Here is a 14,210-nt window from a genome sequence, read left to right as displayed (position 1 = left end):
TTTACCCTTTAGGAAGTGAGATTTGGAGTGGGCCTTGGATTTTGGGTTATCGGGTTAATTATTAATTAAGGTTGTATTTTTGTTAGTTGGTGCGAGGTTATCCGGTTCAGCGACCCGAGCAGTTATATGGTTATTAGTGGATTGAGGTGAGTTTCCTCACTGTGTTTAGCAGGTCGAAGGCACCAACGTCGGCCCATGGTTTGTATGTTTTGTATGCTAGTTGTCTGCATGACTCTTACATGTGATATGTGTTTATATTTTACCGGGCAGAGCCCGATGCCGGGTGGGGCCCGATGATTATCCTGTATGCTATATATCTTTGTGATTATTGCATGTGTTTGTATTATTATGTGTTTGTTTGTTATATATCGAGCGGGGCTCGATGTCGGGTGGGTCTCGATGACTGACAGATATGTATACCGAGCGAGGCTCGATGTCGGCGGGACCCACTATACGTTTTATATGTATGGTATGTGGTATTTTGGAGAAATCACTAAGCTTTGTGCTTACGGTTTTTATGGTTATGGTTTCAGGTACTTCCGGTTCGAAAGGGAAGGGCCCGGCGTGATCGCAACGCATCCACCTATGCTTCTGCATTGTGATGGTTTTGGGATTGTACTCTAATGACTGTTTTATTATGAAATACTTTTGGATGTTTGAATAAACGATAATTAGTGCTTTGACTGAATTAAAAATGAAATTTTTACCTCATAATTTTTGGGACGTTACAAGTTGGTATCAGAGCCTTGGTTTGAGGGATTCATGTACACTCTCGGGTATGTCTGGACTCAAACTGAGGAATTGGTAATCTTTTGAAACAAAATGAGTTTCTAAAAAGATTTTGTAAAGGGAATAATTTTTTAAAATGATTTTATAAAGACAAAAGGGGTGTGATGCGTGCAATCGGCCGAGCTCAAGTGATTCCCAGAATACCCATATATGTTGATATGTTATATGATATGAATGATTGCATGCTAGGGTAAGGCTAAGGATACTTTCAGGAATTGCATGATAGATTGGCCTGATATGTGATGCCTTGTAGCCTAGGAAGCGTTGGATGCTAGATTGGGAATATGTAATGGTATCAGTAATTGCTAAGTTATGCTTTAAAAGAATTGTATACGATTAGGATCATATAGCCCTAGAATGAATGATTTGGCCTTATTTCATGTTCCTTGTTTGGTTGTGGTCCTAGGGAAGAGTCTTTTATTCGACAGTCTATTTGATCTTGTATTGTGTATAACTTGCATGCATAAGGTAACCGTTAGTAAGAGTGGAAGTTCCTAGCATGAGTTGTGGTATGTGAGCTTGGATGTTCTTTGGTTATTCTATGGCCTGGAGTGTTACTGCTCGGATGTTGCTTTCTTTGTGCTTTGTGTATTAGTAATATGAGTTAACCATTGAGTGAATATGTCAAGTCACATGTTGCAAAGGTTAAATAATCTTAGAGTGATGGATTTGACTCTATTTTGCAACTCTTTGTTTGAGTCTAACCATTATAGGGTTGAATCTGTTACTCGAAGGATTATCCAAGCTCTATGGCATGTGATTATATTCATGAGGTAGTTAACTGGTGTTAGTGGGAGTTCTTCAGCAGCTGATGGCAGGGTGAGGTCGGAAACCTAGGAAAGCCTAGGAAGTGCTTCAGTTGGTTTAGTTGTGTTGTTTAGTGAGTACATAGAGTACCAGTTTGATAAGGTGACCTGGAGGATTCGGGATGATTCTTGAGGAAAGTATGGATAAGTGTAGAAGGTAGTATTAGGCCCGTACTACTGGAAGCACATGATCCATACTCGAATTAAGGAGAGTCTTGTAGAATCTAGGAAGCCCATGGGATGAGGATTCATGGTTATGTTCCGACCATTTTATGATTGCTTTTCAGAATGGTAATGAGCACTCATGGAAGAGGTTCAGGTTCTGGTTCCGGATCAGGTGCAAGTATTGAGCCGATCGATGAGCAAATGCGGGAGTTCATCTCATCGGAGATTACCCGCGACATTTTGGAGCAGACTCCTGTAATCTTTGGTACGGTCAAGGAGGGGATTTTGGAGATTTTTTATGAGCATCCGGGTGCGTTCCGTACTGAGATTATGGCTATTGTAGGAGCTCGCACTCTTTCTTCTCACGAGTTTCATGTTTGTGTAGCTCCCCTGTTCTTTAGGGAGAAGGACCCCATTGCCAGTAGGAGATGGTTAGCGAATATGGTTAATGCTTTCTGGACGAGTTTCTGCCTCGAGGGGTCGAAGGTCAGATTTGCCTCTTGTCTTCTGAAGGACAGAGCCTGAGATTGGTGGGAGGATGTAGACTTCGCTTTTGGAGGCGAAGCCCTAGAGACGATGACTTGGGATGAGTTTATGACCCTCTTTAGGGTTGAGTTTGCACCAGCTATTGAGGTGCAGCAGTTGGCAAGGGAGTTTCATGACCTTCATAAGACGACTGAGATTGTGGCAGGGATCACTGACAAGTTCCCGGAGAGAGCTTTATTGGTTCCGCAGTATGCAGCGAACGAGGAGATAAAGAAGGTAAGGTATCATGACATGCTGAGGGATGACGTCAGGGAGTTTGTAAATTTGTCAAAGTGCGAGACCCTAAATGGTATGATTGTTAGAGCCCGAGAGCGAGAGATCAATTTGGAGCACCTCAGGAAGAGGAAGTCAGAGCAGACTCAGATTGCAGTGGGCCAGGCGAATAGGCCGAAGACTCAGGATTCACGTCTGGGAGGCCATCCGGGTCGGGGCCGTAATGCCAAGTGTGGGAGGACCCATGAGGGAGCATGTCGGAAGACTGGCTTGTGGTTAGATGGGTCATTTTAGTAGGGATTGCCCCCGTGGGTCGGTTCCGATGCATTTTCACTGCAACTAGGTGGGCCACAAGACAGTAGATTGTCCGATGTTGAGGGGTGGAGCAACGAGTGCACCTGCTCCAGTTACTTTGAGGATCACGGACGGTCATGAGGGTAGGACAAGAGCCCTAGTGGCGAGGAACCGAGCATCGTAGTGTCAGTCAGGGGAGGCCATAGTTTCATCAGATGTTGTCGGGGTATGTTATCTTTTGTATTTCTTCCATGCCTTATTATCAGTATTTATATTTGCGTTGGAATCTTGTGTCGGTATGTGTAAGCATAATCTTGGGTTTAGTTCTCTGTAATTGCCTGGGCTATATCATCGAGAATTGTTATATGCCATTTTTTCATGCCAATGGGTCGCATCTTGCTGAGCAGGATTCAATTTGTCTGGTTGTTGTTCTGGTTCTTTGATGGGGTCAATTCAGGGGTATCGCTTGGAAGTTCTATGGATGAATTTGCAAGATTAGTTCATCGACGAAGTCATAGTTCAGACGTGTTAGCATTTGCTCAAGTAGGAACGACAGTCCTTTATGGAAGGACCTTTGGGTCCAATCAATCGTTGTTAGGGAAGAAACGGTAACAAGAAGATGATGGGTGACAGTCACATGAGTTTGTATGGACACTGGAAGTGCCGAGGGAATCTCTTAATCGCTAAGGTTGAAGATGGTTAAAATGCAGAGATCTTCAGAGAGTGAGAAGTTGGAGTGAAAATTCGCCAATTCCGGTCAAGGATTATAGTCTTTGTTACCAGCATAAGGACTTAAGGAATTGGTGTTGTATCATGGGAAGCGATTGGGGTTATTGGACTTGCTGAGATTTTGGGGCGTGTTCATCTGGATTCCAGGTGTTTGCGCAATCATTGAGATTGGCTAGTAATGGAACGCTAGTATTGGTAAGCTCGGGTTGTCGACAGTTTGAATCGTAAGGTTGAGAGATGGATTGGAAATCCATCAAATCTTGAGGATTAGAAGAGCACAGTCAAACCCAAGTAGGGGGGACCATTGGTCTAAGGGGTTTCACAAGAAAGGATATTCAAGTTTCATTGCACATCGGTAGTGACACATGGCGGGAGTGTGGATGGACCCAGGTCGAGGGTGGTGTTAGAGCCTCTCTACCTGTTCTTGTTTGATTAAGACGTTAGGGTTCGAAGCATGACCCAAACACCTGATTAGGTTATAATAGGATGTTGGATCAACTCATGATTATTGTGGTCGGTGTAGTAGATGGACGGTAAGACCATGGGTGGGGCCATGGCAGCATGGAAGTGATGTAAGACTACGGGGTAGCCGTAGCATTCATTAGGATAATAGACAGACGTAGAAATATTAAAAGTCTGTGATGGGATCGTAGTATTCGCCGGATTGAGGTAGACCATCGTTGGGGCGGTCGATGGTATGGAGGAGGATTAGTTGATGCCTTGGTCAAGGCGGACAATATCCTCAGAGAATATATCCCTGTTATGGGAGGAGGACCATTGGGGTCCAAGGCAAGGTTAGACCTGAGTAGCTCTCAATTGGGTGAGACCCGTGGGCAAGGCCTGTATGGTTATGACAGTGTTGGTAAGACCCGTTAGGGACCGGTTGGATCAAGGTATTGGATCATGGTTAGAGGGGGATGACTATGTGGTCACTAAGTGGCATAAGAGTGATGCATAGGCTAGGGTAGCCTTATCAGTAAGACTCTCAGGAACCTGGAGGCCGGATCAGGTGTGAGAATGGTAGTCTCAGCGGTGGATTGGGGATTTTTTTATATCCCAATTTAGTGGAAGGTCACCATGAATAAGAAGATTTCGAGTGAAATGCAAGTGTAAATCCTCGGATCTTAGGTTATGAGTTATGTACCGGGTTGACTTTTGGTCGAGAATCGCATTGGGAGTCGTTAGTGTATTTATGCAAGATCTTTGCTTCAACAAGTAATGGATTAAGGAATCTGTATGTCAAGGGTATCAGTTGGAGGGTTCAAGTTCAAAAGGATGTTTTCAATTCTGATGGTAGAAAGAGGCCCTTATGATTGTGTTTCAGAATGGTTCTACCTATATGGAGGTCAGGCCAATTATGGGGTTTCAGAATTATAGTAGTAACGTATTGGTTCGATCGTTAAAGAAAAGGTGATTTGTTCAGCATTAGGAGGTTTTGTTCGGAGCGTTGGTTCAGTAGGATAGTAAGGAGTGATTTTGAGGACGAAATCTAATTTAAGTGGGGGAGAGTTGTAACACCCTATTCCGAATAGTTTCCTAATTCGGGGCCGTAACCGAGGATCAGATATCGTAAGGCATAGGGCCTTTGGGAAACATAGATTTAGACCCATTTGGGTGTGGGTAATGTAAGTTAGATGATCCGAGAGACCGGTTTGTGATTTGGAGCCCAAGAGTGAAACTGTAAATTGGCAGTTCGGACGTTTTAGGAATTTTGGATTTTAGTTCAGGAAGTTTTAAGGCAAGGATAATTGATAGAAGTGTAGAGCTTCTCGTTACCTTTCCATGGATATAAGGATCATCGAAATCGGACATAGAACAAAGAATATATGGAATTCGGAAGTTTGAAGGTTTAAGGACCAAGCCCGGTACGTTAGGCGTACTTGGGAAGTACGTTGGGCGTACTAGACAGGGAAGTCACGGGTACTCTTTGGATTCCATTCGGTGTACCAGAATTACGCATGGCGTACTCCAGTCAGAACCAAACCCTAATTTAGGGTCTTGGATCCTATTTAAGTTCCTTAACTCAACACCAAACCCTATTATCTTCAGTCTCCATCCCTTTAAACCCTATAAACGAAACCCTAGTCCCCTTTGGTGTGGTTCTTGAGATTTTGGTGGTATTTCATGCATTATGGTGCTCATTGAAGAAGAATGAGCTTCTTGGATAAGTGTGGGGTTGCTTGAAGCTTTTGGATCTAGGCTTGGTGCACCTTGATCTACCTTCTAGAGGTATAAAGTTTCTAACTTGATGGCTCTAGGTGTTAGAACTAGTCTAAGGAATGTTTTTGGGTTCATTTTTCTCCTTATAGTCATCCTTGTGAGTATGAGCTACTCCAAGAGCTTAAAATGCTGGATCTTGGCATTTGAGAGGTCCATTGTTCATAAAAATGTCATCTTGATGAGTTATTTTGGACCATGCATGATTTTGGGTGTTTATTATGGATTTCATTGAGGATTTGGTCCCATTATGCCATGCAAAGGAGTAAAGTTGCCAACTTTACGTGTTAAGACATTTCCTTAGGGTCATATCTAAATCTGGAAGTCCTTTTCTTAACTATTAAGAGCTTTTGTGGGATTTTTGGCTCTCTGCTGAGTACGTTGGGCATACATAGGAGTACACTTAGCGTAATGTGTGGTTTGTGCATTAGCAACTTGGAACTTGTGCTTCGGGGGTGTGTACGCGGGGCGTACCCGTCTGGTAAGTGGAGCGTAATTCCCAATATGTCAAGTATAGGCCTTTTAAGGGTTAGGCCTTGTTGGGCCATCCGACTTCTAACTTTGGGACGTGGATAGACTAAAGGCTTGCTTGGAAATAGGTTCATGATGGTTTTGGGGCCCAATTAGGAAGATGGGCCATATTGGGCCTTGGGATACCATTTAGGAATTAGGCTTTTGAGCAAATGGGTTGGGCCTTGGCTTTGGTACAAGTAACAAAAGGGTAAAATAGTCTTTTACCCTTTAGGAAGTGGGATTTGGAGTGGGCCTTGGATTTTGGGTTATCGGGTTAATTATTAATTAAGGTTGTATTTTTGTTAGTTGGTGCGAGGTTATACGGTTCAACGACCCGAGCAGTTATATGGTTATCAACGGATTGAGATGAGTTTCCTCACTGTGTTTAGCGGGTCGAAGGCATCAATGTCAGCCCATGGTTTGTATGTTTTGTAAGCTAGTTGTCTACGTGACTCTTGCATATGATATGTGTTTATATTTTACCAGGCAGAGCCCGATGCCGGTCGGGTCCCAATGATTATCCTGTATGCTATTTATCTTTGTGATTATTGCATGTGTTTGTATGATTATGTGTTTGTTTATTATATGTCGAGCGGGGATCGATGTCAAGTGTGACCTGATGACGGGCGGGGCCCACTATATGTTTGATATGTATGGTATGTGGTATTTTAGGGAACTCACTAGGCTTTGTACTTACGGTTTTTATGGTTATGATTTCAAGTACTTCTGGTTCGAAAAGGAATGGCCCGGCGTGATCACAACGTCTCCACCTATGCTTCTGCATTGTGATGATTTTGGGATTGTACTCTGATGATTGTTTTATTATGAAATCTTTTGGATGTTTGAATAAAATATAATTAGTGTTTTGATTGAATTAAAAATGAAATTTTTACCTCATAATTTTTGGGTCGTTACAAAAATAATGTTCACAAACCAAGTCATCAAAAAACATATGTGTCAAAAACAAACATCATCACAAAATATTAGAGTATCTCAACCCGCCCTAGTAACAAATCTCCCAGTCAGTGTGTACAATCAGACGTTTGCCTTCCTACGATCCTTAGAAGTACCTGAAACCCATAAATCAATAACTATAAGCACAAAGCTTAGTTAGTTCCCCAAGATACCACATACAGCACAACATAAGATAAACAACTATGAGTTATCAGCAACCCTGGGGACTATCAGCAGTCCAATGGGAAAACAACTTGTCTTGTGGCCTGTGGGTTATCAGAAACCTTGGAGACTATCCACAGTCTCAGTCACACATAAACAACATACACAATAATAACAGTTAGACCCAGCTGATCATCATAAGTACAGCTATTCTACCACACAAGTAAGAATTGTTGGGTTATGAGCATTCTAACACTCCTAAGTGTACATGCAACCATAAATACCTTGGATCTATGTTTTCTCTATTATACATACAATTATGAACATCCAAGGTATTATCCTAATCTAGCATACAAAATAATAAATATAACAAGATATAATACATACCTCTTTGATGTAGAATGTCTTCATGAAGCTTGAGTGCCTAGTGCCCCAAGTGTGACACCTCAAATGGTTCACACAACACCAAATACACTTGGAATAACTTGAGAGAAACTTGAACACTCCTTGAAATCGTCTAGCCCTCACACTCACACATTAGTGCACGATTTCTTGAGCCATGTGATTCTTTTATATGGTGGCTATTAGGGTTACACCATGTAACTCATAACTTTACCCATTCCTTATGCTCCATGGATTTTAACCTCCATGGAGTATCCATGGGTCACCCCATGGACTTAGTCCAACATAAGGAATCTTGGATCACAAGCCCACATATATAAGAATGAATGATTTACACAATCAACCCATATATTTAATTAGTCTCCTTTTGATCACTTAATTAATTCCAAATTAATTCTTGATCAATACTAATTAAATAACCTTATTAATATATTAGAACTTATAATATATTAACCAACCTTAAGTGTTATTTCTCTCATTATAGTCTATCCAAATGCATGATGCCATGCAACCCAAATGGACCATGCCGGGTCGGGTCAAGTCTTACCAATTATAGTTATGGACTTAGACATTAATCCAACAGTCTCCCACTTGGATAAGTCTAAAACTATTATTGCGTATGACTTCAGGAACCGATCAGCAATCGTAGCTCTCAAAAGCTTATGTCGAACTCTGACCTTGTCGATGAACTCTGACCTTTGTCAATGACTTGTCCATTAGATAAGGGATCAGATATTCCTCCATTCTAGATATCATATGGACTGAGACATGGATTATCAATCATTCTCTCTGTCCATTTGTTGTTTCCCGATTTCCGATTCATGATGACTGACTGATTGAACAAATCAAATCAATCCTGGCATGGCCAAGCACTCACATGTATCATCTTTAAATCATCGAGGGGCCCACAGATATCGCTTTTATCCCGAAGGTAAAAGGAATGGATAAACTTCGACTCATATGGCTTGTTCTACTACTTGTTGAATCATACACAAAGGCACGTTTTATAACATCGAGTTACCAATGCGTTTTCGTGCAATCAATGTATAACCAACTCATAGTAACAACTCATATTTCTAGGTTTGAAGAATATAAGATATTATCGTCTCATGATCACTCGTGATAATATCTATGCAGTGATTCAAATGAGCGCGGGTTGAATCCAATACTCAGAACTTATGAGCACTCATGAGTGTTGTAGCACCACTTTGTCCACCAACTTGGACCTCTACAAACCAACCCATGATAGTCTTGATTCATATCTACTTCCAACATATGACCGACTGTGGATGGTTTGAATAACTTAATCATTCAGGAAGAGCGACTTAGTTATTCTGGAAGTCAAAACATGCAAAGTGAAACACAAGAATAAATGAATCAAATATGGTATCAAACCCTATGAATATAAATAAACACTTTTATTTATCACCATACTGATTACTCATTATTCATTGTTTCGGTTTTATCAACTTTATACTTGAATTTAAAACAATAGTTGTCCCATGCTCCAAGCATGTACACTATGTTTTCTAAACACTAGTCATGCCATACACCAAGTATGCATACTATGTTTGTCTATGATCTTTACTTTGTAAAATAGATCAATTGAACATCACTCCAATGATCCTCTTTTCACAGTCCCAAATCCTTACTGCAAATGCAAGAATTCCAAATTCATGCCATTTACTGAAATCTGTTAGATTCTAAACTTATATGCATTGATCCTCTTAATGATTATGCACGAAGTCAGAAAGACTTGACAACAATCCTTACAGAGCATTCCAAAGGAGATCAGCTCCTTGGAAACATCCTTCTTTCATTAAGTTTCCTAATCTTACACAGATTGAATAATTTCTAACTTTGAAACATTTCCATATTCCATTTTGACTATCACTTCTGAACAAGAGTTGCCTCCTTACAGATTATGTCAATATGGTCCTTCCAGAATTAACATTATACTTCCAACTGTCCTTGAGCAACCAATCTTTGGTAAACCTTAGATTGTCCTCGACAATTGCTTAATCATTTTAGTCATATCTAATTCTAGACCTTTTCCCTTCATAATGCCCCAGGCATTTGGAAAATTTTAGAAAGGATGAATATAGCACATGTAATCGATCCTATATCCGAAGCATATGGGACACGATTCATGATGTCTCACATAAAGACTAAACCAGTCTTTTGCTATAATATTTCCATTTCAATTTGCCAAGTTCTCAAAATTCAGATTATGAAAAGGGATGCCGTAATCATAATCGAATTTTAGAACGCAAATAATGGACCCATATATAGAATTTCCTTATGTTGAGCCATTCCAACATGAAATTCATATATATATATATATATATATCCTTGATTAAATACGATTAAAATCTCAATCTAAGCTTTTAGAATTGAAATGAAGTATAATTTCCTCTCCCTTAATTATAGCAAAACAACTTTTTCAACCCCTGCAACCTCACGAATTGAAACTTTTGTTTTCTATAATTAACATTGCTAACTTGCAACCTTTGTCATAATTATCATGCTCCCACTAACATGATGATTATTAGCATAACACTTATGCTCCCACTAGCTTTGACATGTACTCAGAAATCAGCTGACTTTCTTACCAAAGTTCAGATTTCTGATACTAGATTGTTTTGATAAAACTTTATCAAAATCATACACCTCTCTTAGATAGCTCACATGTGTGTCTAAACAATTTTAGAACTATGAAAAGGGATGTCGTAATCATAGTCTCAATTGTTTAGACCTTTGCCACTTCTCACAAGTCCATGTTAGTGTGCCGGTAAACCACACACGCTCCACTAACGACTTTGAGAATGCAAATATCACAATTGCTATCTTAGCTAAAATCTACTTAGTGAAAGTGTTTCCTCACCATCATTTTCATGAATCGGAGAGAAACCTTATGACACTTAGATTTAATAGTGTATGTGTTCTTATCCATGTGATTTTGTCAAAACCATAATCACAAGACAAGGTTAGTGACAAAACCAAACTCATATTGATTAAACTTGTGCAATCTTAAATTCTTGCCATTTGGCAGCTCAGGTGCCTGCCATTGCTTCCAAGTAGTTGTGCAACCAATTGAGAACTCTCAGAACTCCTATGCAAAGCCAACTTGAATAGGCACAAAAATTTCAACACGATAGGTTATAAACCTCAAGTCGTGTGCTAGTGAAGGACTTTAGGTTTTATTCTTGATTAAGTCTTGAAACTTTCAAGAGCTTTAAGACTCCCACTGTCCTCTTGACATATAAGACCCCCTTGTCAAATATTCAAGAGATAGTGCGGATTATTTATCAAGACTAACACTTTACACAATTGGCCTAAGTTGGTCTCTGTTTTATCCAAAACATCACAACTTACCAATTTCAAATGTACAAGAGTAGATAACCTTTTACTCTTACATTTGACTAGTGTTAACAAACCCTCTTTAAGATATGTCACTCAAGTTACAATCTTGGAGTATGACTCTAAGAATTGTTTTGGAACGAAGTATGACTCATCTTTTTGATTTAACCATTTCAACAATTCATGACTCCTCTTCTTAGTCATAAGAATGCACTAAGATGACTTTAGAGGACCAATTGTGATATGGTATCTTAATCATTAAGATGATCATAAACATGATACTAAAGTACTCTCCCATCTTTTCAGATTTGAGAAACTTTTATCTTTCTGCCATACTTTGATTCTTCTTATTCGTTCTGTCTCACATTGAAACTTCTCCAATGCTACAGACTTATACTTAAACTTATAAGTATAACCATATTTACTGAACTTAAGTAAATCATGACGAATAGTCTTCTTGATCTTTTGTGGTGGACTTGACCAGTGCACAAGAATGTGTACTCGATCCCTTAGTCCTTTCCTTATTCACATAAGGAATTAGTCTTAATTTTCCAAGCAGAAAGTTCTCATTCATCATACTATACAACTTGCATGATTCCAAGTTTCAGTCCAATTGAACCTTGGGTGATGAGAATCTTTCCTTATTTGGTAATATTAGACACTACCACAACCGAAAGAATCAAATCCATTTTTCCAATATTGCTATCAATGGAATCTTATAAGCAACAACTTTTCACAAATGCCATTGTAAGGATACTTAAAATAAATAAAATCAAAACTTTTTTCTTTTATTTTAAAACTTTGCGGAAAAACTTATCCTTACAATCCATATGAAAACCTTGTTGTTATCTATTCCTAAGCAATATAAATATCATAACTCTTAAGTAATAGCCCAAAATTCTGATCACCGAACCATGCGATTGAAATCCATCTTCGCGATCAGAATCAGCATGTACTTAATAGAGTTAGACAATGGACTTTACCTGAAGTAGAGCCAAACTTATTGACTTTAACATCCTTAGGTAAATTTGGCAGCTTCGTAACCAATGCCCCTTCCTTTGGCAATAGTTACCTATGGACCCTTGATAATGGGACTATCTCAGACTTCGCCTCTCTCTTTACCATTGGGTCAACCGAGTTGACTATGGCCGATCCCTTTCCATTGGGAAAAGAGAGCTTTACTGGATATCCAATGTCATCATTGTCAATGTCCATAGCGTTTTAGGAAGTTGATCTTAGCAAATAGATAAGATCATTAAGGGTCTTGTCTTAGTCTGTTTCATAGGATTCCCAAAAGAACTCACTATGTGACTTAGAAAGTAGTTGAGCCACCAACTTTCTCAAGACTTTGACACCCAACTCTCCCGGCTTGTCAATATGTGAGTACATCTCCAAGATGTGATCACACCTAGACCTTGCCTTGCCAATAGGGCTTGAGTGACCTTAAACTTTTTAGGAACTTGTGGGTTAGGGAGAATAATTGGAGGAGGTGAAAGAAGTATGATATCCATGGGACATCATCTTCATTTAGGAAAGCTTGTTTCAAGAGATTTGGGAAGATCATAAATGTCTAGACCAGACATCTTTTTGGGAGATATTCAAGATAGTTGATTTAAAGTCCTTAATATGACACCCAATATGAAATATTAAGGCTAGGACCCAACAAACTATTTTATAACTTAGAAGAGGGATGCCGTAATCCAAGCTATAAAATATTTGAAGGTAGGTGAATGACGATTCACCAATTTCCACCATGAAAAACGAAATAATTTATTAGGTTTTAATTGGATTTGAAAGTCCTAGATCTTTGAGATTCATTGAACTGTTCAAAGGCATGTTTCAATCTCGAGTGTGCCCTTCAGGTTTTGTGACTGGGATGCCGAGGATCACAAAACAAGGTGTGAATAACCATGCAAATATACTTGGTACCCTTAATATTTACCCCTTAATCAGTGTGCCGGTTAACCACACACGCTCCACCGATACTATGATAAATATTAAGTTACCCTTTGCCTACCTTGTTAAGTCCAGGTTAGTGTGCCGGTTAACCACACACGCTCCACTAACGACTTAAGCAAAGTGCAAAGTGTAATTTCATGGGTTAGCCCCAAATTCACATTTTCCTAAGTAACTAAGATTGGGTATTAATAAGAGTTTAGTTACTTAGTATTTATCATTAATACTTTTAATGAAAGGAGAATTATAGTCCTTGTCCTACCCGTTCGGCTAACGACCCTCCACCAGTCAAGGAAGCGGTGGGTGAGAGTGAACACCCATTAAACTGCTATTTTATAGGCAGTAACCTTATACCCCCCTTATAGACCGGCTTCGTGAATGAGGTCTACTAACGGTAAGACTGACTTTACTCTTATACATATATATAAATATTATTAACTTATAATATTATAAAGTATAAGGGTTGAATTTTAACTTTTAAAATTCTAAGGGCTAACTTGGAATTAAAGTATTCATAAGTGAAAACTTTTCAAATTCCAAAACTTGAGGGCAAGTTTTGAAACTATTCAAAACTAATTAATTCCATAACTTATGAGTTTAAAGTAGTTTTAATTAAAAAAAAAAAAAAAAAAAAAAAAAAAAAAAAAAAAAAAAACTCTTCAAGTTCCATAACTTGAGGACAAGTTATGGAAGACTTTAAACTAATTAATAAAAAAAATAACTTTTTTTTATTGTAACTTATGGAACTAATTAAGGTTACACTTTTTTTTTAATTTAATGAAGAGACTCTTGAACCTCCATAACTTGAGGACAAGTTATGTAGTCATAAAACCATTTAATTAGAACTAGAGTCTTCATTTTGTAACCTTTGCCAACTTTTATGAGTTTTATGATTCTTAGATGTGACTTTTCATATAACTTGAGGACAAGTTACAAAAACACACTTTGGAATCAACTCTTAGATTAAAATGGATTGAAAACAACTATTTCACACAACTTTTCTATTAATCTAAGAACCTCATAAGAACAAGATAATTCAAATCATCAATCTTCAAGAAATTAGCATGAACATACAAACTAATACAAATCTTGAAATTATGACAA

The sequence above is a fragment of the Lactuca virosa genome, chromosome 2 (assembly GCF_052849685.1).
Source record: "Lactuca virosa cultivar CGN04683 chromosome 2, Lactuca_virosa_CGN04683_v6, whole genome shotgun sequence".
Taxonomy (NCBI): Eukaryota; Viridiplantae; Streptophyta; class Magnoliopsida; order Asterales; family Asteraceae; genus Lactuca; species Lactuca virosa.
Note: the sequence above shows the minus strand (reverse complement) of the source record.